Raw genomic sequence first — 26,213 nt, 5'->3', positions numbered from 1 at the left:
ACAGATTCTTACTTATCTTAGGATGTAAACGCTGAGAACACATGGACACACAGAGGGAAACAATACACACTGGGACCTATTGAAGGGTGGAGGGTGGAGGAGGGAGAGGATCAGGAAAAATAAAAATAACTAATGGGCACTAGGCTTATTACCTGGGTGATGAAATAATCTGTACAACACACTCCCATGACACAACTTTACCTATATAACAAACTGCACATGTGCCCTTGAACTTAAAAGTTAAAAAAATGTGTGTGGAATGCATGGTGAACTTATACACAGTCACATTTCTAGAATGTAGTAGAACTGGGATAGGAAGCCAGCCTAGCCTTCATCTCTGCACTTTTTTTCCTCCTTGCAGGACAAGGTATTCAATTGTCAGGACCCAGTGCAAGCAAAAAAAAAGGTAGAGTCCTCTGTTAAAAAATTAAGAATTTCAAGATGGTCATGGCAGAACAGTAAATCAATTTCATTTTAAAGTGTGAGGCCCCATGTGACTACAGAGGTCACACATCCAGGAAGCTGGCCCTGCCTTCTTGGTCACCACTGTCCCTTCTATCTCCGTGAAGCTGAGCCCAAGCCCTCTGGCCCACCTAAGCTTGCCTCTTTCAGGACTTTTGGGATGTACCACCTCTTTGACTTTCAATCCTCTGAATCTACTGCTGCCTTTTGTGCTCTAGGTATAGGTACTGGAAGGATGGGCAAGCGTTAGAAAGGAAGCTTGCACCGCAGGGCTGAGGTGGGGTGAGAGATGGTAGAGCCGAAAAGCAGGGTGGCCAGGGTTTAGGTAAATGTAACACCCTCCTCACAGACGCCAGTGGCAAGGTTGGGTGGAATCAAAGACGTGCTCATTTGAGGGATGATTTAGCACATGGCAAAAATAAAGTTGCTGTAAGACTTTCTGTTTTTATTTTTATAGAGACAGGATCTCATTCTGTCACCCAGGTTGGAATGCAGTGGTATGATCATGGCTTACTGTAGGCTTGAACTCATGGGCTCAAGTAATCCTCCTCCTTCCACCTTCTGAATAGCTAGGATTACAGGTGTGCCACCACGCCCGACTAATTTTTATTTTTTCGTGGAGATGGGGGTCTTGCTATGTTGTCCAGGCTGGTCTCAAACTCCTAGCCTCAAGCAATCCTCCTGCCTCAGTCTCCTAAGGGATTATAGGCATGAGCCACTGCACCCGGCTGAGCCCCTTTGATTTGGTAGAGAGAGGAGGGAAGGGCATCATTACAATGCTAAATGGTAGGTTCTATTTTTGAGCATTTACTGAATGCCCAGCACTGTGCCAAGATCTTTGTATATATTTTTTTCCCATTTAATCATCAGGACAATCCTATGGGACAAATATGAACATACCCTATTTGTAGGTGAATGAAATGAGTCTAAAGTCCCCGAAGAATTTGCCTCATCTTGCATATGTCCAAGCTAGGACTGAAGCTCAGGTCTTTGTGATCAGCTCCAAAGCCTCTACTCTTATCTACTGTTCTTTTTATTTTTATGTTGTAGTCTTTTATTCACTGCCCCCTTCTCACCCTTCCCCTCTGAGTCCCCAAAGTCCATTGTATCATTCTTATGCCTTCGCATCCTCATAGTTAACTTCCACTTACGAGTGAGATTCTTTTATAATCTTTTTCCTCCATGTAGCTTGCCTAGCATACTTGTGAAAGGCAGAATTTTGGTGGGGAAAACATGGCGATGTTGGCTACTGATGATAATTATCTATTTCCCCTCCCCTTTCTCCCCATAGGCCTCAGGGAGCTCCAAATAGCTCCTCTTCATACCTCCCCTAATGAGCTGGTTTAAAATAGCTTCTCCTGTGTGGCAAAATGGCTCCTAGTCACGGGTCTGGTGGCGAGAAAGTTATCTAATCCAGTTAGAATGCTGTTCCTCCCTTGCTGTTTTGTCAGAGAGGTGATACCTGAGTCCAAAGCTGAGAAATTAAAAACCCTCTTAACGCCATTTGAAATAAAGCGCCTCATATGCAACATGCTGAGTCTCAGTCCTCTGGGCTTGGGGTAATGCTTGTCTTTTAATACCAGTCTCAATTGTGGTTTGAACCTCACGTGAAACAAATAGAATACAAACAAGAACATCTTAAAAAAAAAACCCAACAATACAAACCTACCAGAAAATGATGCCCTGTAATTATGTTTCCCATAATTGTGTACCCCACCCATTACTATTTGAATTTAAAAAGCAAATCCCAAACCTGAATTAACAAGACATCCTTTTGGATAGTAGTTTGGCTTCAAGCCATCACGCAGTTTTTTCATGTATCAAAAAATCTCACTTTTACCAAAATAGTTTATAGTTAATTACATTTCACTGTGAGTTCATATTGACTTTATATGTCTACACTAGCAAGTTATAAATTTTGCACACCTGAGTAGGGATTTGCCTTTTCAGAGCATTGCAGAATCTTCCTCAGCTACTTGAGATGGGCTCTCTTTTCCCTGGAGGTGAGGAGACATGTGCTGGAATTGGGGATCAGGCAGTGGAAGTGAGGTTTGTCCTTTTATTTTACTCTGCTACTTTTGAGCAGGTGCAGACAGCTCCCTGGTGAGTGTATCCATGAATGATAAATTCTCCCTAAGTGGTTTCCTTTACTCCCCTCCTGCTTTTCCCTACCCATGTCAAAATCATCCTCCTCCTCCTCCTCCTCCTCAAACCATTTTGTGAGTTATAGGCCAGTCCATAGGAAATAAACAATAGCCAAGTGCAATGCCTAACACTTTATATATATATCTACATATTTACTTCCAACATCTATTTTACGCTTTTCAATATGCTGTGAAGCAGCTTTTATTTTTATTTTGCAGATGAGGAAACTGAAGCTAGGAGAGGTCAAGAAACTTGCTCAAGGTCATATAACCAGTAAGTGGCAGAATTGTGATATGCACCTGAGTCTTAAGCTCTAACGCATGCCCTCTTCACCACAGTGGTATACTCCTTCCATAGGGGCATCCCGGAGAGAATGAGTTGCATGCTTATGGAATGGAGTCACAGGTAGTTCCAGCTCTTTAGTTCTGTAAACTCCCACTCTGTCTCAAACCCTGGTGTCCAGACAATAGCCTGAGCAGATACTTTCTAAAGAATGTTTACTGGAACTCTATATAAAATAAGAAAAAGTGAGGACAACTAATCTTTCATCAACAAGGAATTAGAGTAATGAAGAAGGGTGCCTGCCCACAGTGGAATACTCCTCAACTGCTATAAAGAACGTCTGAGCTAAACTGATTGTGGACTGAAGAGGGGCAGTGAGACAGGCTAAGGGAATTGTCTTACATCATACTTGCACCTTCCCTTGAATCCTGGTCTTCTTATCTCCTCCATAGAAAGGTCAATAAGTCTTATGTACCATAGAGAAGCCCAACCTTCCTCTTGCTGTCATCAGCGCTAGGGGGAAAATGAGAGACTTAATAGTACAGAGGTCAATAAGTGACTTGGCCTCAGCTAAACCTGAGTTTGAAACTTGAGCTGGCAACGCCTCTATCCCCAGTTTCCTACAGCCTCCCAGTAAAGTAATAGAGCAGGAGTGGTGGTTTTGCATGGGGTCTAGTGGATTACATCCACTGAGACCCCTCCTCCTCCTCTGACTGGCACAGAGCAACAGAAAGAAGCCTGAGTATCTAAAAGTCGAAAGACCACTGGGCCGAGAGAATCCTGCCATTGCAGACAGGAGAGGACACAGTCATGACCACCGAGGACTGATGACCAGCACCAGATGGAGGCCTCTCAGTGGACATCAGCACGCATGTCTAAGTGCCCTTCTTCCCTAATGACTTGGCTGTAGATAAGTCACCCCAAATTAAAGTAGCCCATGAAAAACACACAGACAAACAAACAAACAAACAAAAAACAAAACAAAAAAACTCCTTGAACAGGGCCTGGAACTGGAAAGTAAGTTCAGTTATAGAAATACAACATTACGTTTTTTGTGACTCTGGGGTGGGCTGAAATTCATAGTCGCTTCAGTGATTATGTTTTGAAGTTGGTTTGATTGGAATTCTTGGGATGGCTCACCCTAAAAAGAACCCAGTAACCTCTTGTCGTTTCTGCAACAGGTTGGGTGGTGACACACGCTCCTGCGTTATGAAAGACTGCATCAGCATGACGAGAAGTGGTGGCTGATGACTCCAAGGTGCTGAGTAGTTTTATTAATCATAACTACAAACTAAAGGCTGTGTGTTTTCTCTAGAAGTGGAGTGAGAGATTGCCTTGTCTCCTGCCGCTCCCACAGTATAATCAAGGCATCAAGCTAAATTAGAGGAAATGCCATCTTCCCGTGACAGCAGGTGCAAAATTACCTCTAATTATGAATTTGCTAGGTACAACAGTGACTCTGTGTGAATTATAACATTGCATTCATTAAAACAACCATTTAGGGTCTCACTTACCTTGACATGCACACAGAATCTCAGAATCCGAGAGTGAGTTCATATCAAATCTGCTGTGCTCTTGGAGAACGGTGTTGGTCTGACAATTTGTGACCTGACACTTTTGTTCAAAGTCTACATTTCAGAGTAAGGACTGCTGGGTCTGAGTCCCAGATTTACTATGGACTGGCATATGACCTCAATAAGTCAGTTAACCTTCTCAGAGCTCAGGCTTTTTTTTTTTCTTTTCTTCTTAAATGTTTTCTCATACCCATTTTACAGATAAGGAGGTCAGGGCTCAAGGAAGCCAGAGGTTTGAGTTGAGGTGAATTCTTGACATCACATGATTATCCTGTGATAGCAATTCTATTCCACCCCAAGTCTCTGATGTTAAAGCCAGTATCCTGTCTACTGTGCCATGCCACCACCTGGGCCAGCTACCAAAAACAGGTTTCTGGACTTCTCCCATGCCCTCCATCCCTGGGCCAGAGGCCTGGCTCTTAGAGGGATCCTGTAGACTCTTGGATGATAAGGGCTCTCCCTGTGGTGTGGACACAGTCCAGGGGGATGTCCTCATGTAGGCAATAGAACCCAGCTGCATTTCTGCCCCTGCTCTGCCAGGACAGAGGATAAGGATGGAGCCTGAGACCTCTGGCCTCGGTTGTCACAGTCCAGGCTCTCAAAGAGCTCAGTTTCTTCATCTGTAAATTGAGGGGGCAGAACTGTTCATTCTTCAAGCCAGCACTTCTCAAGCTTTGATGTGCTACTCAAAGTGTGGGCAACAGACCAGAAGCAGCAGCATCAGGGAGCTTGTTGGAAATTCACAATCTCAGTTTCTATGCAGTACCAACTAGTTTCAAACCATAACATACATAAGAATCATCTGGGATCTTGTTAAAATCCAGACTTGGGTTTAGTAGCTCTGGAGTGGGGCCTGAGAGTGTGCATTCCAGCAAGTTCCCAGGGGATGCTGCTGCTTCCTCTGTACAAACCACACTTTGAGTAGTGAGGCTCTCAGATCCTTTCTGGCTGAATACTATAATAACAGGTGATATTTATTGGATACTTCCTCTGTGCTAGGCACTGTGCTAAATACTCTACACGTATTGCCTCATTTAAATCTCATAAAATTCTATAAGGGGATAATGTCAATATCATCCCCATTTTCTAGACAATGAAACCAAAGATCATGGACATAGTCAAGTAGACCAAGGTCACATGGAGGGCAGAGCTGGGATTTGAACTGGATCACCTGGTTCTGTTGCTCATATGCTTAGCAACAACACTTATCTTCCAAGTAATTTAGCTTTGGGAAAACTCCAACTCTTTCTGAGTAAAATTGTGTCTAATTCTCTGTGGAGCAACATAATAACTAGTTGACATGGCAAGAGTTCTATCTTATTGTTTTCCAGGATTGTATCATATTAGGTGATGCATTGGATTGAATGTCTATTGTCTCCTGGAATTTTTATGTTGAAATCCTAATCCTCAATGTGATAGTGTTAGGGGATGGGGCCTATGGGAGATGACTGGGCCATGAGAGTGGAGCCCTCATGAATGGGATTTGTGTCCTTCCTTATAAAACAGGCCCTAGCGAACTGCCTGCCTGTCTCACCGTGTGAGGACACAGCTAGAAGTTGGCAGTCTGTGACGTGGGAAAGGTCCCTCACTAGAAACTGACCATTCTGACACTCTGATCTTGAACTTCCAGCCTTCAGAACTGAGAGTAATAAATTTATAATTGTTTATAAGCCACCCAGCTTATGATATCTTGTTTCTGTTTTATTTTATTATTATTATTATTTAAACTTTTAGGTTCATGGGTACATGGGTAGGTTTGTTATATAAATAAACTTGTGTCATGGGGGTTTGTTGTACAGATTGTTTCATCGCAGGGGTACTAAGCCTAGTACTCAATAGTTATTTTTTATGATCATCTCCTTCTTCCCACCCTCCATCCTCAAGTAGGCCCTAGTATCTGTTGTTTCCCTCTGTGTCCATGTATTCTCATTGTTCAGCTCCCACTTATAAGCAGAACATGCAGTATTTGGTTTTATGTTCCTGTGTTAGTTTGCTAAAGATAATGGTCTCCAGCTCCATCCATGTTCCTGCAAAAGATATGATCTAATTCCTTTTCATGGCTGCATAGTATTCCATGGTATGTATGTGCTCCATTTTCTTTATCCATTGATGGGCATTTAGGCTGATTTCATGTGTTTGCTATTGTGAATAGTGCTGCAATGAACATACATGTGCATGTGTCTTTAATGGTATAATGAGTTGTATTCCTTTTGGTGTACACCCAGTAATGGGATTGCTGGGTTGAGTGGCAGTTCTGCTTTTAGGTTTTTAAGAAATTTTCACACTGTTTTCCACAATTGTTGAACTAATTTACACTCTCACCAACAGTGTAAAAGTATTCCCTTTTCTTCACAACCTCGCCAGCATCTGTTGATATTTTGTTTTGGCAAGCTGAATGGACTAAGATAGATGGGTTCACTATTTCCCTATAAAGGGGCATTTCAGAATATTCCAGTCTTTCCCTATTATAAGCAGTGCTGCAGTAAATACACTTGCACATACACTTTGTATACAGTGTGACTGTGGGATGGAGTCATAGAAGTCTCTTGCCTGGAACAAAGGCTATACATTATTACATTTGAGTAAATACTAACATCTTGTCTAACACTGGGCTCTCAGTTTGAACTTTAATATTAGAGCTCACAGAGTTGCGGAATTTGAATTTTGAAGCCCAATTTCTCTCAGCCAAATTCCTTATCTCGTTTTTGTTTTTCTTTTCTTTCTTTCTTTTTTTTTTTTTTGAGACGGAGTCTCGCTCTGTCGCCCAGACTGGAGTGCAGTGGCCGGATCTCAGCTCACTGCAAGCTCCGCCTCCCGGGTTCACGCCATTCTCCTGCCTCAGCCCCCGGAGTAGCTGGGTCTACAGGCGCCCACCACCGCGCCCGGCTAATTTTTTGTATTTTTTAGTAGAGACGGGGTTTCACCGTGTTAGCCAGGATGGTCTCGATCTCCTGACCTCGTGATCCGCCCGTCTCGGCCTCCCAAAGTGCTGGGATTACAGGCTTGAGCCACCGCGCCCGGCCTGTTTTTGTTTTTGTTTGAGACCGAGTCTAACTCTGTTGCCTAGGCTGGAGTGCAGTGGCACAATCTCAGCTTACTGCAACCTCTGCCTCCTGGGTTCAAATGATTCTCTTGCCTCAGCCTCCCAAGTAGCTGGGATTACAGGCACCTGCCACCACGCCTAGCTGATTTTTGTATTTTTCTTTGTAGAGACAGGGTTTCACCATGTTGGCCAGGATGGTCTTGGACCCCAGACCTTAAGTGATCCACCTGCCTCAGCCTCCCTAAGTGCTGGGATTAGGGGTATGAGCCACCACGCCTGACCTCATATTTCCGAATAGCAAAATTAATACCTGTGAAGATGGACTCCCGTTTTGGTTGTGACTCTACCAAAATGCTGATCCGATCAGGAGACAGTGATACCTCTTTTAAAGCCTGGAGGGAAAAAATGAAGAAAAGGAAGTTATTAAAGCTAGAGTATGTTGAACTTCTATTCATTGAGCCCGATTTCTGAAAAGACAAACCCCATATTTTGGAAAATAGAATTGCCTAGTTTCCCTGTTTTCTCCACATAATTAGCCTAAACCTCAAAAGCCTCTGTCTAGAGCAGCTAAAACTTCAGGAAAAAAAAAAAAAAAAAAAAAAAAAGCACGAAGGCTCATTTTGACAAGAAGATGGAACTCCAAATGGTTGTCTGGGGAACCGACTGAGACTTCTGGTTGAAGCTCAAGATGTTATATATTTGCCTACATTTTTAATACTGTACTCAAGTTCCCAAGCCTTTTTTTGATGGATTTTTTTATTTGTGAGTCTGGGTATTTCTTCCTCCTATAAATGGTTATTTCGCTACACAGATACACGTGGGAGAATATTTAATTAGAACTGAAAATGTTTTGAGCACGTTAAGTACAATCTAAGTGATAAGTATCATGATCTTTAAATGCTACAATAAGCGTTATAATACATGCTTAATTCACTGATGAGCACTTGGCATGTCTTTGACAAATTCTTAATAAATTGCTCAAAAGAGCCCTTTTGAAAGTGTCATTTCACACTATATAACTCTACCTCTGATATTTCTCAACCTTGTCTATCTGCAGAAATGGGAAATTCTCTTGAACATTTTTCTTAACTGATTCTGATTAATGGGCTTTGGTGGAAACTCCCAGGGACTTGTTGCAATATACTGTAAATGAAATCTGCTAGCTACACAATTTGAAAAGTGAAGGCTGTAGTCTCCAAGTTTTCAAAAGCAGCCCATTTCACCTAGACAATGAATTATGGGATCCATAAGTACATAGAAAGCCTGAGTCCTGTGCCTGGAATGTATCTTCAAGGGAAAAGCTGTATGAATCTTACAAAGACTATCCCCAGCCCAGATGTCATCCGGAGGGTATTAAGAGAAGATTTGTAGTAATTGAGTTGATAGTTAGTGTTAGGGGCAGCGATTCCTTAGTATTAAAGTACTCCACAAATTCTCTCTGTGCCCAGATCTCAAGATTTGCAATTAAATTTGGGCGTAAATAAAAGATGTTTTGAAAATTAATTTTTTTAAAAAAGGCGTTAATTTAAGAAAGTCTGTGACTGCATAGAAACTCTTAAATTACTTGAAAGTGGAAAAAGCAACACTGGATTTGGGAGGATCATTTACTTATTTCCTAGTATGTGCCTCAAGCTGGATGTTCTAATGGGAAGAATTTGATAGTAAGTAATTTCAATCTTCTTTATCTGCATTAAAATATCTGTAAAGATTAAAGATGCTTATACTGATGAGGTAGGTGAAGCTCAAAGAGGTGAAATGTGTTGCACATGTTTGTACCAATAATAAGAGGGACTGGTTCACTCACTTTTGAAAACACGTACCCTTTTAAAATTTGGAATAATTTTAGATTTACAGAAACGTCACAAAGATAATATAAAGACTTCCTGTATACCTGTTACCCTGTCCCTCCTAATGTTAGCATCTTACATAGTGATGGTGGATTTGTCAAAACGAAGAAATTAACATTAGTACATTATACTATTAACTGAACTCCAGAATTTATTCGGATTATATATAATATATATTAAATTATTAAATATAAACATATTAAATATGTAAATATATATTATATATATATAATCTGGATTATATATGTTTATATATGTTTTGTCTTTCACTAATACTCTTTTCCTATTCCAGGGTTTCAAGATCAAGGACAGTCAAGATGCCACATTGCATTTAGTCCTTCTGTCTCCTTAGTTTTTTCTAGTCTGTTACGGTTTCTCAGTCTTTCCTGGTTTTTCATGATCTGGACAGTTTTGTGGAGTACTGGTCAGGTATTTTATAGAATGTCCCTCAGAATGGGTTTGTCTTGATGTCTTTCTCATTAGACTGGGGTTATAGGTTTGGTGGAAGAATGTCACAAAGGTGAAATCCCTTCTCATCATATCATATCATGCTATTCTGCTTTCAACATAATGTATCACCAGCAACATTAACATTGACCTCTTGGTTAAGAGAGTGTCTGCCAGGTTTCTGGGGCTACAGTTTGGATAAGTGGAAAAGAGGGTGGTAATTGATTAGTGACATCTGCCATGAGTACAGACCTAGGTAACAGTGGTACTCACAGCAGGTATTCGCCATCCCTGACTCATATTACTTAAGACCATCACTTTTTGCTGATGAAGAATCTGAGATTTTGTTAGCAGAATTTCATGTCACTGTACCTGTGGCCCAGTCATCTACATTCTAAACATTCAAATACTGAATATTTGCTGAGCACCTATAATATGCAAGGGCCGTATTTGTGTTTCTCACTTTAATCGACTAAGAGACTATTAGGGCTTAAGGAGGGACTTAAAGAAATAATCCAATTTCTTCATTATTATCTTTCTAACAGAAAAAATTAAAAACTCTGAAACACACACACACATACACAAACATACACTCACAGACACACACGAGACGCAGAAAGTCACGCCTGAAGCATAGAAGACTGAGACTGGAATCCCATCTTCTGACTGCTTTAGCATGCTGAATTCTTGCTTAAGCCAATTACTACACTTATATAATTTACTTAAACTAGACTACCTGTGGAGTACTGCTCCTCCAGAAGAACCATTGAAATTAGCACTTTTCAATGCGTAGGCGAATCGGGCATCAGAACATTTTCTCACCGTCTCGTCAAAACCTTTTTAGTTGTGTATAAATGAATGATTTTTAGAAACAACTGTGGCTTTCAACAGTTCACTCATGTCAGAACAATTTAGTGAATACCAGTCATTTATCAGGTACTGAGTGAGATAGGTGCTGGTTATACATTAAGAAATAAAATAGACATGGCCCCTCCCCAAGGGCAACTTATAGTCTAGTGAAGCATAAAAACGTAAAATAGATTAAATAATAGCCAGGCGTGGTGGTGCATGCCTGTAGTCCCAGCTACTTGGGAGGCTGAGGCAGGAGGATTCCTGAAGCCCAGGAGGTGGAGTCCGGCCTGAGCAACATAGCGAGACACTGTCTTTATTTTTGAACAAAGCAATAATAGAATAAATAATTACATGGTATGAAGGATGCTATGAAAGAAACAAGCATGGAGTGTTACCTAAATAAAAGCAGGGAAAGGAAGCTAAATAGGATGGCCAAGGAAGACTTGCCTCAGAAAGTGATGCTCAACCCCAGAAGGAGAGAACCTTGCAAGATATCTGAGTCAGAGAGGGTCATGTACACAGAGGTCTAAGGGGGAAGAGGACGACAAGCCCAAGGAACCAGAAGACGGTGTGTGTGGCTGGATTTTCATAAATGGTGGGGCAGCAGTTGTGTCAGTATACTGCTCAGAACCCTGCAGCACTGTGTTCCTGTCTATAGTAGTAGCTTTCTCCGTCATGATGGGTCAACATACTAGGCAGGCTACAGGTGCCAGGAAGTTGATGCTCCAGGAGCTGTTCTCGACGTACAATGAATGGGAGTTGGTGGGTCAACATCATCCCAGCCTCCCCCTCACCTTGGGACAGATAACTCGAAGGCATGTTCTGTGCTTTTCACTGTCTCCCGGGAATCCTCAGTGGGATGGAACCTTAGCTGCCCATCACGATAAGCTCTTTGATAAGAATCCTTTCAATTTGGCTTCCTTCCTTACCCTCCCTTCCTTCCCCATTCCCTTGTCAGTTGCTTTTCAAGTAAGCTACTTGGATTCATATCCTTGTTTCAGAGCCTCATTTGGAGGAACCCAACCTAAGATAAATGGAAAGGGTGATACATGCTGAGGTTGGAAATGTAGGGAGAGGCTAGATCACACAGGGCTTAGTCGGCTTTGTAAAAAGTTTGATTTAATTCTAAGTGCAATAGGAAGGAGCTGAAGGCTCTTACGAAGGAGTGACTTGATTAAATTTAGATGTTAAAAGGATACTTTAAAAATATAGGTTAGCTTTACAATCGTGGATTTAGAAGACATCTTAGAGATGATCTATTTGAACTCTTACTTTGTAGAAAATAAAAGTGAGATCCATAGAAGTAGTGATTTTCCCGAAGCCACACAGTGGTGGAGGAAAGATTACTATGAGTTAGATCTTGTGACCAAGGTCTCCTGACTGTCCAGGACTCAGTGGTGGCTCTTTGATAACTTTTCAGTGGCTCTGATAACCTCTTAGAGCAGTTTCACCCAAGACAGCGTTTGCTAAGAAAAGCAAAATGAATTTTGAGTTCAACATCATGCTGTAAAGACTGCTTTAGATAATTACCATAACATGTTAGACGATTGAAATTGAAGGGGAGAAAAACAGTTAAGGCAGTGCCCTAGTTATTAAGTATTAAAGACACTGAAGGTTTTTCCTATGAAATAAGTACCAGGATAGGGCACGATAACCATTTGCAAATATTTGTAAAGGTGCAGACAGTGAGGAGAAAGAGAAATTACTTAGCTTAGAACAGTGGAGGAGAGCTTGAAGTAATGAGGTGGAACAAAAGGGAAATATTATTAGCTGAAAGCGGGAAACGAGTTTTTGCAATGAGAACCAGTCAGTTGTATTTACACACAAACCCAATTGTCTGAGTGAACTTTATGTAGTGTTTGAAATGGAAAAAAAAAATAAAAAGAATTAGAAAGCTTTACACAGGCATGTATCCCTTGTGTTTCTTGACATTATTTTCTCTTATTCCCCACTTTTCAAACACATTTTGAAATGTGTATATTTGAAATGCAATTATTTTACGACAGTAGATGTGTGATGTGGCTTGATCACTTTTATGACTGACCAAGTCAGATTTCTGTCTTATGAAACAGAGACGGATAAATAATTGGACTACAAACCAACTGTTCTCCAATTATGTTTCAGTCGCTGATTGTCTGAGGTATTAAGAGAGAATACATTACCATTGTTAATCATTTTAACACCATTTTAACTTTTGTATAATTTTAAACTACAAAAGTCAAGGTTATGGAAATACTGAATATTCACTGGAAGATACAAAATTCCAGTGTGAATTTGAATGGTTAACTGTAAAAGAAACAAAAGAAAAACAATAACCCAGCAACAACAAAACCAAAAATAAAACCAAAAAACGATGCACTGTTTTACCTCACTTGTTGTCACTGGAATCTTCAGTGGTTATTACTGAATATGATTTACTGATAATCAAAATTATTTTTCCTTATTTTATTTGGATTTGTTGGGTTTTCCAGCACCAATCATTTCACCACCTATTAAAGTAACCACAATCCACCCACCCAAGAAAAACACCCAACAATCCTCATGTTTTTGCAATTTTTCGGGAGAGTCTTCTGGGGATTAGATGAACACTGGGAATGTGTAGTTCCTCAATACTGACTGGCCCTCTTCTCCCTGCTGTTAGAAGTGTCATCATTGAATATAATTTCTTAGCACACTGTTTGCTTTGTCTTCAATTAAGAGCCAGCAAAATAGCGGCTATAATTATATCTCCTTAAGACGATGCCCATTTGATTGAAGGCTAGGCTGAAAATATACTCTACATTATCATATGAAAAAGCCACATAAAGAGCCCTGTCTTCAAACTGCAGCGTTAACCCTCCTCCGAGTGATTCTAAATGAAGCAACAAAGTGCAGAAAAGGCGAGAGTACTTATTTGACCATGGACCCTTTGAAATATCACTTTGATGAATGCAAACACATTTATCATCTGCACTAGGAAATGTTTTATGTCACTATCCCAGTTAAGGCTGTTGTAGTTGTAAGGAATAGAAACCCACGCCAAGATAGCTGTAGCAAGAAAAGAAATGTATTGTAAGTGTACAGGGGTATGTGCCAGCATCTACAAGAAGCTAGGAGTAAAATCAAGGAAACCACCTAGAAGCAAGGAGCTAGTTCCTTCGGTCTCTCTGGGGTCACCTGGTCTTGCATCTCTGCCTGTCTCTGTGCAACCTCCTCAACTCTTGCAGAAGATCAGCTTTCTTTGGGTGCCCTATTGCCCCTGCTTAGAAGCACCTCGCTTGCAGCCACACACGGAGCCTCAGATTAGCATCTCTCAGTTCCAATTTTAATTTCTGGGAGAGGCAATCTGCTAGTTCGGTTAGGGTCATGTCCTCTTTTGGGTAGTCATGGGAGACTGAACACTCCAAAAATGGCTGTCAGGGCTCAACCCTGAGGGCAGGGCCAGTTTTCAGAGAAAAGGGGTTGTTTTCAGTATCAAAAAGCATTTACTGCAGTTACTTTCAGATTATAACTCATTAATTTATTTATTCACTGATTTGACAAATAATACTGAGTGCTGACTATGTGATGGGTACCGGGGATACCAGAAGAGAACAAAGATTCTCTGAGAGAACAAAGGAGACACAATCCCAGATCTCATGGAACATTCTAGAGTGGGAAGTCAGGGGTAAATAAAAAAGTAAATATAAATAAGGAGATTAGAAGGTGATAAGGACTATGAAGAACAATAAATCCGGAAAGGGAAAAAGAGAGAGCCGGGGGCTGGGGGAGGTATGATTTTAAAGGGTTTGGTCCAGGAATGGTGTTGTTGAGAAGGCGCCATTTGAATTAAGTCTTAAAGGAAGCAATGGAAAGAATTATGTAGATATTGGATGCTTCATTTTGAATTGATTTTTATTAAACCCCAACCAACCATAGGATGATAATTTAAAATATTTTTCTCTTTATCACAGAAGTTTCCTTTTCTGGGAAGTAGGAACTTCCATGTTAATTCAGCATTTATATTTGTCAGACATTTCAGGGGTCTGCAATTAGGGATCCTAGCTAAAACTCATGCTTCCTTCTATTTCAAAATTAAATAATGGACAATGCCAATATTTTTTGGAGTTCAGTAGGCAAGTAATACTCTACTATCAAAAAAGCTCTGACACCTGCGTGTAGGAGGATGAAGGGAGAGTTGGTTGGACAGGCTATTCCCCATGGGCTTTAAAGCCAAAGTCTGCGTGAAATCCACTTGTACCTTTTAATAAGTTCTTTTCTCTTATTAGTTAGTAGGCAATGAGAAGTTGAATGAGGTAAATATAATTAAATCTTGATGGCTGTGTGTCTATGTGTCTTATTTTCTCCCACTTAAAAATAGGATGGTGTGGCACACCCATGTTCACAGCAACTTTAGTCAGCAGCATGATCAGAGCCAAGAGGCAGAAGCAAGTCACATGTCACTCTACTGATGAACAGGTAAACAAGATAAGTTTATACACACAGGAGAGTATTTTTCAATCTTCAAAAGAAAGGCAATCCTGTCCTATGCTACAACATTGAAGAACCCTGAGGACATTATGTCAAGTGAAATAAGCCAGTCACAAAAAGACAAATACCGTGTGATCCCACTTATATAAGATATTTAAAGCAGTTGAATTCATCAAAACAGAAAACAGAATGGCGGAGGGAGAAATGGGGAGTTTAATGGGAATCCAGTTTTGGCTTTGCAAGATGAAAAGTTTACTTGTTAACTTGTTGCATAACAAGCGAATGTAACACTACTGAACTTTCCACTTAGAAATGGTTAAGATGGTACATTTTATGATATGTGTTGTTGTTTTTTAAACCCTAAGTAAAGGAAAAAAAAAGAATTATGGTATGAAAAGACACAAGGAAACTCAAGGAAACTGACAACATTGTGGAACAGCTGTACCAGCCCTGGGCTGCGCCGCTCCAGGCTCCTTGTGTTGTAAAGAAAATAAAGCCTTACTCTGTAGTTTTTTTTTTTTTTTTTTTTTTTTTTTTTAAAGTATATAATGGCTTCTTAAGCCCTACGGAGTCCCACTGTGTCAGTCAAGACCCTCCATAAGTGATCTTAAAATTTGTTCCTCATTTCTCCTCTTGCCACCTGAAATTTTAGCCAATCTGACCACTTTGTGGTCCTGATGCCTGGTGCAGTCCACTCTCCCAGACTCACTTTCTTTGTTTTCTCCTCCCACAGCCTTTAGTGATATCAGTATTTGGGACAATTTTCCTTTTCTGAGCTCCCGTATTTCTTACGGCATTTGGTGCCTCCTGTCTTGTATTGGAACTTTGGCGTAAATCTTTGCTCCTCAATCGCACTGTAATTTCCCTGAAGTCAGGAAACATGTTTTTAACAGTACTACGTCCCCCTAACATCATCAGAGATGCTTCCCTAGCATCAGCAAAGTTTTGTTGATATTATCTAATGTCAAAGTGCCAGGCACATAGCAAGTGCTAGGAATGCAAACGAACAAACCCAAAACATGGTCAGACTTGTTTTCAGTCAAGGCTGAAATGAAAACGTTTGAGCTTTTTAATAACACGGCATTTGTTGATTCTATTGTTTTGTTTTCAAGTTTGGATATATGGCGTGTTGATATGAATCAAATAGATGCCCTGGGGTCATATTAAGGATAAATTCTATGAAGTGAAGTGAATCAGCTGCTTGGTTGTTCTGAATCATTAGCTAGTTCAGACTAATAACACAAAATCCATCATTTTTCCATGTGGCATTTTCATCACATAGACCAGACCTTTCTAATTTTTCCAATATGAAAACTTCTACATTTAACAATAATTTTGTTTTTGTTTTTCTTTTGAAAAGGAGTTGCCCAGGCTGGACTGTGATGGCACAGTCTTGGCTCACTGCAACTTCCGCCTCCCAGTTTCAAGTGATTCTCCTGCCGCAGCCTTCGGAGTAGCTGGGACTATAGGCATGTGCCACCACGCCTGGCTAATTTTGTATTTTCAGTAGAGACGGGTTTTCACCATGTTGACCAGGCTGGTCACGAACTCCTGACCTCAGGGGATCTGCCTACTTTGGCCTCCCAAAGTGCTGGGATTATAGGTGTGAGCCACCAGGCCCGGCCAACAATTTTATGCTATTAGTACTTTTGTGTCTCGGGGATGACATAATACACGATGATAGAGCTATGACAAATTCAGTGGTGCTTTAAAACAAATGTCTTCAGGCTGGGTGCGGTAGCTCATGCCTGTAATCCCTGCACTTTGGGAGGCTGAGGTGAGTGGATCACCTGAGGTTGGGAGTTTGAGACCAGCCTGGCCAACATGATGAAACTCCATCTGTACTAAAAATACAAAAAATTAGCCGGGTGGGCTGGGCGCGGTGGCTCATGCCTGTAATCCCTGCACTTTAGGAGGCTGAGGCAGGTGAATCACCCGAGGTCAGGAGTTTGAGACCAGCCTGGTCAACGTGATGAAACACCATCTCTACTAAAAATACAAAAAATTAGCCGGGTGTGGTGGCGGGCACCTGTAATCCTGGTTACTCAGGAGGCTGAGGCCGGAGAATCTGGGAGATGGAGATTGCAGTGAGCCAAAATCGTGCCACCGCACTCCAGCCTGGGCAACAAGGGCGAAACTGCATATAAAAAAAAAAAAGTATTTGGCTGGGCATATTGGCTCATGCCTGTAATCCCAGCACTTTGAGAGGCCAAGGCAGATGGATCACTTGAAGTGAAGAGTTCAAGACCAGCCTGGCCAACATGGTGAAACCCCATCTCTACTAAAAATACAAAAATTAGCCAGGTGTGGTGACACACACCTGTAGTACCAGCTACTCGGGAGGCTGAAGCACGAGAATTGCTTGAGCCAAGGAGGCAGTGGTTGCAGTGAGCTGTGATTGCACTGCTGCATTCCAGCCTTGATGACAGAGCACGGCTCTGTCTCAATAAATAAATAAATAGAATAAAATAAGGTCTTTTTTATTTTTTGTTACTTCATAGCACCATCTGCATGTATTTGAAAAATAGCAAAATTTGCTTGTGTGATACATAAGTTTATTCTAACAACAATGAATATAGTACTTATAGAACTTCAGGTCCTTTTCAATGGAACCAGTGATATAAAAATCAACTAACAAATATTTGTTGAAAGTGTAGCTTTTGTATGGCAAAACTAACAAGGGCTAGATTTTATTTCAACACCTTTGGTCTACATGTACATTATTTTTAAATCTACCTTCTCTTGGCAGGAGATGAAGCCTTGCCTTCATAATGCATGGGGAATCTTTCACTCATGGATAGACTCATACAATGAAACATAGATGGTTTACTAAGAATTAACCCAAGGAAACACACGTCCAGCCATCTACAAATAACTTTATGACAACTACAGTGGTATCTGGTATTAATAGCCAAAGTCCCCTTAATCGGATCTTGGTGAAACTTTTGCTTTGATCTACCTGCCTTTTGTTATTATCCAGTATCACACTGCTTCTCCTCTCTGTATTTGGCTAGCCCACATCCTTAGTTCTCAGTTTAAAGGCCACATCTTCATGGAGGTCTTGCCTGATTTCCCCCAGCAGAGTAGATGCTACTTTTGTGACACTGTGATTTCGTCATAATTCCACCTTCAGGATGGGATGCCACATAGAACAGAGAGTGTGTCTCCCTCCTATACACATTTGTATCCTTAGCACATAGTGGCTGATCAATACACATTTGTTAAATAAATTAATGAGTATTCCCTGCTGTTTCAATTTGAGCTCATATATTGGGTTGCTTAATTAGTTGCAGAGGAGTTGCAACCTCAGTCTAAAAATTGCTTAAAAGTCAGACCTAAAATGAAGTCTTAATCAACTGCATTTGCCTAAAGCTTTTATGTCTGTTCTTACTGGTGACTACCCATATTTGTGCAAATGTTAGAATCTATTCAAGTCTTCTCTGGTATGTGATCCAAAACGTGTCCTCTCTCTCTTCACTGCTACAGTTATTTTTCAATAGCTCTGGAATTAGCCCCCTAGAATGCAAGTCCCTTGAGGACAAGGACCTTGTCTATCTGTTTTTTTTTTTTTTTAATTTGATATCCTAGCACCTAGAATAGTACATGGCAGGCTCCTGAAAAAATATTTATTGTATAAGTGAATGACTGCTGACTGGCTGGCTAATTTAATTGTTTAGGGGAATGTTATGATATGGATGTGATTAACACGCTTCACACAGAAGAGAAGGAAGTAAATCATCTGCTACTACCCTTTGCCTTTAGTGTGTACCATGGGAATACCTAGATGCACATTCCATTCATGTGTTAGCCTTGCTTTCTAAACTGAACTGCCTTTTTTTTCTTAAGGCGCTCTCTAACTCCTTACATCCGCATCTCCCTCACATTTCCAATGTGTTATTCCCTGCACATGGAATTTTCTGTCTTGCTTCTACTTCAAGTTCAGTAGAAGAAACAAATTGAGACTTCAATGATCCAGTCACCAAAAACGTGTATTTACTGTTCCTCATATTACCTTCATCAGCACTGTGGATTGTTGAGGAGACAAATGAAGACATTATAGTTCAGGTTTGATATCGCTCTCCATTTGCATTCCGAAACAAAGAGCAAGTCTGTGTTTCATTGTGATTGTATAATAGGAAGTAAAGGACTGTGGCTCATGTTACTTGGAGTTGATTTAAATTTTTATGAACCTGATACCTCTGAAAGGCAATAATCAAAATGAAACCATGGTAATTATTTTCATTTGAAAACATCAGAATGGGACCTCATTACATTCTGGTGAGTGACTCAAGAGGAAGTATGGGAAGGCACAGCCTCAGCTCCATTTTGAAAATACATTTCTTAAAATATTCAGCTAAGTCATGGGAGGAAGTACAAAGCCAGAGGTGACAATTTTCAATCAATATTCCAAGTTCTTTTAATTAAGGATGTCTTGGGATTGCAGACTGTGCTGGAACATACATATGTATCTATAATAAACAAGAAGTATTTTGCAGAAATGGATTTGGGTTTTGGCATCGACTTGATAGGAAGATCAAAGCACTAGTTGGCATTAGAAGGATTTAGATACATTTGTCATAGGCAGCTGTTATGCTAATCTCATTTATGCAGTTGTCAGCTGATAGGCTCTGATGAGCCAGCTGAGTGGGAAAATCATTATTCCATCCCTATTGTGATAAGTGTTATTTATTACTGTCAAATGGTATTAATGTTTGATTCAAAGATGGGGAGTGGGCACCATCTACATGAAGTTCATTCATTCATGGTCAACCGCAACAAAAGGAATCGCTGAATTCCAGCCAAACGAACTTCATTTCTGGGTGAAAAAAGAATAATGGATTTAATTTGCATATGTTTTAAAAGGGTAATGAAGTAATATGATGTTTATCTTGGTTGAAGAGTGGTAATTTTCATTGGCGGGACTCCAGCCTTGTTGGAGCCATCGTGAGGCATTTACTGTTGGGTTGGTGTGGAAAGGACTTTTCAAAGCAGCAGGTGCATTGGGGGTGGAGGGTGGGGGGCACGATGATTTATTCATTAGGCCAAAAATGAGCAATCTGGACATCTATTTTTTCTTCATCTTCCTCAGAAATGTATTTGAAACTAAATCCCCTCTCCCTTCCCCTGTGATGGTGATATCCCCTGATTTTCGCAATCTTTTTGTGGCCTTTGACAATTTAATTATGTGAAATCCCTAACCCGTCACTCACTTAATTTCTGTTCCCCTTTTGTTATGATCAGATTTGCTGTTTCCACTCCATCTAAACTGATATCTGCACAGGCCTGGTGTTTTGGAATGGGACATTGCTTTCTAGTTGCGGTAAAGTGAGGAGACAGTTAAGGATGGGTACTGATGGCTGAGGGTTTGTTCTTATGTATTTTGTTAAATTAACTGCTCAGCTGAGCTCTGAGTGGTTAAAAATGATTCCCCTCTGTTTGGAGACTTGCAGAGAGCTGTCCCCCTTCCAATACAGCTGCATTGGTTAATGCCGCCTTGGATTATTTTTCTTGTGTTAAAAATACAGATAACCTAATTATAGCGCCTCCCCAGTTCCCAAACGCCTCACTTAATGACTCATTAGTGCAGCGAGAACACTTTCCATCGCTTGCTAAATAATATTCTGTTTCTGAGGACTTCATCTTCTTTTTTCGTATTTGCTCTGAAACAAAAAAGTTTGACTCAACATATTCCACAGCCCTTGGATTTTGCTGATTGGTTTCATTTCTATAATGAGCTGGTCACTTTTCAGGACCCAGCTTCTCTCTTCTTTTTGGGTTGATGAAAATGGGGCCAGATGCCTCTGTTCAGCCGGAGGAAGACATGGGTCAAAGAGTTTTGTAAATCCTTGAACTCAAAGAAAACTGCCTTCCTTCTCACCCAGCATTGGACATACTTTTATTGGAATTCAGCATCTCCCATTGTATGACTTAATCCACCATGTATCACCAGGAACCAACATAATGCCTGACACAGAAAGCCCTCTAGGAATATTTGTTGAATAAATGAATGGACCTTAGGAAGCTTATAGTCTACTTCAAGGGTTGGAAAATTTTTCTATAAAGGGCCAGATAGCAAATATCATAGGCTTTGTAGGCCATATGGCCTCTGCTGCATCTTATTCAACTGCTGTTGATGCTCGAGAGCAGCCATAGGCCATAAATGGATGGGTGTGGCTGCATTCCAATAAATCTTTATTTATGGATGCTGAAGTTTGAACTTTATGTAATTTTCATGTGTCATAAAATATCATTTTTCTTTTGATTTTTTTCCAACCCATTAAATACGTAAAAATCTTAGCACACAGGCCATACAAAATGAAACAGCAGGTTGGATTTGGTTCATGGGTCATAGTTTGCTGACCCCTGGTCTGGTTCGTCCACAGGACGTTAGTGTGCTCACCTCTCTGGCCACATCTTCCTTTGTTCTGTCCCTCAGTCACTACTCTCCAGCCACGTTGGCCTCTTATTTATTTGCAAACATGCCAGGCTTGCTCCTGCTTTAGGGCCTGTGCCTTGCTGTTCCTTCTGTCTGGAAAACTTTGCCCTCAGATGTTCCCAAGGATGGTTTCTTCCTCATAATTTATCTGGGTCTCAGCTCAAATGCCATTTTTTCATAGAGGCCATTTCTAATCACCAGTCTCTAAGTGGGCATTACTACCCTAGCCATTGTTTTTGATTTCACCGTGTTTTATTGCCCTATTACATCTATTTGCTTGCAAGTAAACATATCTATCTTCTAGAATGTAACTTCTTTGACACTAAGATGGTTTTCTGTCTTTCGGAGTGTGGTTGTTCCGTGTCTAGAACAGTGTCTGGAACATGGTAGATGGTTGATTGTGGATTATGGACTGAATGACTGGGGAGGTGATAAGAGTGTGAAGGACACAGACTAATACCAAATGGAAGATACTCTCTCTTATTCTGGAAGTACTTATAGTATTCCTCTTCCCAAATCCCAACAATCAAGTAAGGAAACAAATGTATACACAAATAACTCTGATACAAGATACCAAGTTCTGAGGGCCTCAAGGGATTTGAAGGGGAGAGAGAGAGAGAGAGAGAGAGAGAGAGAGAGATTACCCCAGATGGATGAAAAACAGATGGCTTCATGAAAGAGGATCTTTGCATTGAGTGTTGAATCTGCAGAAAGGAGTGGGGAAGATGTGCCATAGTATGGGTTTCCAGACACAGAAGAAATGTCCAGGGGACACTGATTCCTGCGGTTTATTTATGACTGCTGTGTTTAAGTGTGGAACTCATCCTGTGGCAGGAAAGGAGGGAGATGTGAGTTTTCGAAGAGTAATGTTCACAGGAAGCCTCTTGCAGAGGGGTAACTTAAATACCTAGCCTAGCTTCTCCATTAAAGATCTACAACCACAGCAACAACAAGACCCTAAGATCTCCTGGCAAGTGGAGTCAGTGGACCACCTGAGCTAAAGAACAGGTGTGGCAACTTTTATTCTGCCCGTAAATGCTATCTTGAATAGGGTCTGGCTCCTCCTGGTTACTCTGGCCTCCTCCTCATCACTTCTACGTGTACTCTTCACTCCAGTCTTCCTAATGTACCACACCATTTCATACCTTTGCATATGCCATTTCTGAAGTGGACTAGGTAGATCTGGGACAAACTGGTGTGTGCTCACTGTCTCTGAAATAGCTGCTGCTGGTCAGCGTCAGCCAGTTTTTGTCATGGAGGAATATGGGCTCTGTGTTAGCAAATCTTCCAATATGTTTTTGAGAAATGGGAAATCTGGATTATTAAATGTTAGAAACTAGTTTAAATTTTGAAAAGATCCACAAGATAAAGTTGAGGGCTGGATTTGACCTATGCCCCACTATTTTGCTTCCTTTTGACTCCTCTTCCCCCTTTAGAATGTTGCTCAAGGGTCACTTCTTTTTTTGTGTGCTTTCGTGATACCTCATACATGCAGCTACCGTAGCTCTTATGTGGGCTATGGCTCTGATCCGACTCCCCAGAGACCCCAGCTCGACTAGGTCCTCAGAAGTGAGGATTAGAAAGCAGCATGCTCAGCCCGCGTTGCCACTCCGCCATCTGCAAAGTTACATGGAACTCACTACTCAGTAGCTGTAGGGATGATGTTATCAAGGAAGCATTACAGCATTTCTTTATATGTTCCGGGAAAGCCTCACTCGAGTTTTGTTTCTGGAAAAGCCCGGCTTCTTCTAAGCAACTGAGTGTGTGTCTGTGTGTGTGTGCATGTGTCCCTGTGTATGTGTCTGAATCTGGGTTGCGTTTGTGTGTGTGTTTCTTGGTGTGTAAGTGTGTGTCTGTGTATCTGTGTGTATACGTGTCTACATGTGTATGCATGTGTATGTGTCTCTGTGTGTGTATATGTGTGTGCATGTCTCTGTGTGTGTCTGCATGTGTCTCTGTGCGTGTGTATGTTTATGTGTGTCTGCATGTGTGTCTCTCTGTGTGTGTGTGCGCCTGAGTTTCTCTGTGTGTGTCTGTGTGTATCTCTGTGAGTATGTCTGTATGTGTGTGTCTGTGTCTGGGTCTGTGTGTGTGTCTGCCTGTGTCTGTGTGTGTGTGTCTGCATGTGTCTCTGTGTGTGTCTGTGTATGTTTATGTGTGTCTGCATGTGTGTCTGTGTGTGTGTGCACCTGAGTTTCTCTGTGTGTGTCTGTGTGTATCTCTGTATGTCTGCATGTGTGTGTCTGTGTCCGGGACTGTGTGTGTGTCTGCCTGTGTCTGTGTGTGTGTGTCTGCATGTGTCTCTGTGTGTGTGTGTGTGTGTCAATTCCCACCTATGAGTGAGAACATGCAATGTTTGGTTTTCTGTTCTTGCGATAGTTTGCTGAGAATGATGGTTTCCAGCTGCATCCATGTCCTACAAAGGACATGAACTCATCCTTTTTTATGGCTGTACAGTATTCCATGGTGTATATGTGCCACATTTTCTTAATCCAGTCTGTCATTGATGGACATTTGGGTTGGTTCCAAGCAAGTCTTTGCTATTGTGAATAGTGCCACAATAAACATATGTGTGCATGTGTTTTTATAGCAGCATGATTTATAATCCTTTGGGTATATACCCAGTAATGGGATGGCTGGGTCAAATGGTATTTCTGGTTTTAGATCCTTGGGGAATTGCCACACTGCACGTGTGTCTCTGTATGTTTATGTTTGTGTCTACATGTGTGTCTCTGTGTGTGCATCTGCCTGTGTCTCTGTGTTTCTGTGTGTGTGTGCATGTCTCTGTGTGTGTCTGTGTATGTTTATGTGTGTCTGCATGTGTGTCTCTGTGTGATTGTGTGCATGAGTTTCTGTTTGTGTGTGTCTGTGTGTGTCTCTGAATATCTGCATGCGTGTGTGTCTGGGTCTGTGTGTGTGTCTGCCTACGTCTTTGTGTGTGTGTCTGCATGTATCTGTGTGTGTGTGCATGTCTCTGTGTGTGTGTCTGCGTGTGTCTCTGTGTGTGTCTGTGTATGTTTGTGTGTGTCTGCATGTGTGTCTCTGTGTGTTTGTGTGTGTGAGTTTCTTTCTTTTTTGTTATATTTTAAGTTCTAGGGTGCATGTGCACAATGTGCAGATTTGTTACATATGTATACATGTGCCATGTTTGTGTGCTGCACCCATTAACTCATCGTTTACATTAGGTATATCTCCTAATGCTATCCCTCTCCCCTCCCCCCACCCCACAACAGGCCCCGATGTGTCATGTTCCCCTTCCCATGTCTAAGTGATCTCATTGTTCAGTTCCCACGTATGAGTGAGAATATGCGGTGTTTGGTTTTCCGTTCTTGTGATAGTTTGCTGAGAATGATGGTTTCCAGCTGCATCCATGTCCCTACAAAGGACATGAGCTCATCCTTTTTTATGGCTGCATAGTATTCCATGGTGTATATGTGCCACATTTTCTTAATCCAGTCTGTCATTGATGGACATTTGGGTTGGTTCCAAGTCTTTGCTATTGTGAATAGTGCCGCAATAAACGTATGTGTGCATGTGTCTTTATAGCAGCATGATTTATAATGCTTTGGATATATACCCAATAATGGGATGGCTGGGTCAAATGGTATTTCTAATTCCAGATCCTTGAGGAATCACCACACTGTCTTCCACAATGGTTGAACTAATTTACACTCCCATCAACAGTGTGAAAGCATTCCTATCTCTCCATATCCTCTCTGGCATTTGTTGTTTCCTGACACTTTAATGAATGCCATTCTAACTGGTGTCAGATGGTATCTCATTGTGGTTTTGAGTTGCATTTCTCAAATGACCAGTGATGATGAGCATTTTTTCATGTGTCTGTTGGCTGCATAAATGTCTTCTTTTGATAAGTGTCTGTTTATATCCTTCACCCACTTTTTGATGGGGTTGTTTGTTTTTTCTTGTAACTTTGTTTGAGTTCTTTGTAGGTTCTGGATATTAGCCCTTTGTCAGAAGAGTAGATTGAAAAAATTTTTTCCCATTCTGTATGTTGCCTGTTCACTCTGATGGTAGTTTCTTTTGCTGTGCAGAAGCTCTTTAGTTTAATTAGATCCCATTTGTCAATTTTGGCTTTTGTTGCCATTGCTTTTGGTGTTTTAGACATAAAGTCCTTGCCCATGCCTATGTCCTGAATGCTATTGCGTAGGTTTTCTTCCAGGGTTTTTATGGTTTCAGGTCTAACATGTAAGTCTCTAATCCATCTTGAATTTATTTTTGTATAAGATGTAAGGAAGGGATCCAGTTTCAGCTTTCTACATATGGCTAGCCAGTTTTCCCAGCACCATTTATTAAATAGGGAATCCTTTCACCATTTCTTTTTTTTTGGTCAGGTTTGTCAAAGATCAGATGGTTGTAGATGTGTGGTATTTCTGAGGGCTCTGTTCTGTTCCATTGGTCTATATTTCTGTTTTGGTACCAGTACCATGCTGTTTTGGTTACTGTAGCCTTGTAGTATAGTTTGAAGTCAGGTAGCATCATGCCTCCAGCTTTGTTCTTTCGGCTTAGGATTGTCTTGGCAATGAGGGCTCTTTTTTGGTTCCATATGAACTTTAAAGTAGTTTTTTCCAATTCTGTGAAGAAAGTCATTGGTAGCTTAATGGGGATGGTATTGAATCTATAAATTACCTTGGGCAATATGGCCATTTTCACAATAT

The sequence above is a fragment of the Macaca nemestrina genome, chromosome 18 (assembly GCF_043159975.1).
Source record: "Macaca nemestrina isolate mMacNem1 chromosome 18, mMacNem.hap1, whole genome shotgun sequence".
In the NCBI taxonomy this organism is placed as follows: Eukaryota; Metazoa; Chordata; class Mammalia; order Primates; family Cercopithecidae; genus Macaca; species Macaca nemestrina.
Note: the sequence above shows the minus strand (reverse complement) of the source record.